Genomic DNA, 295 nt, shown 5'->3' with positions numbered 1-295 from the left:
GGGGCGGGGAGACGGGACGGCGACGTCGCCGCCGCCGCCGCCGTTGTTGTTGCCGGTGAGCGAGGCCCCCAGAGCCGGGCGCGGCGGGGGTTCGGCGGGCGCGGTGGGGGTGTGCGCGCTCTTTTGGTACATTACAACGTGCGCGTGACGCCCGGCGTTCGACGCGCGGGAGGGGCGGGGGCGAAGGGGCGGTCGCGGCCGTTGGGCGCGCGCGGCGGGCTGAGGGGGTTGAAGGGGCGGTTGGGGCCGTTGGGCGCGCGCGGCGGGCTGAGGGGGGGCGCGCGGCGGGCTGAGG

The sequence above is a fragment of the Calidris pugnax genome, unplaced genomic scaffold, assembly GCF_001431845.1.
Source record: "Calidris pugnax isolate Ruff unplaced genomic scaffold, ASM143184v1 scaffold42, whole genome shotgun sequence".
NCBI classification, from domain to species: domain Eukaryota; kingdom Metazoa; phylum Chordata; class Aves; order Charadriiformes; family Scolopacidae; genus Calidris; species Calidris pugnax.
Note: the sequence above shows the minus strand (reverse complement) of the source record.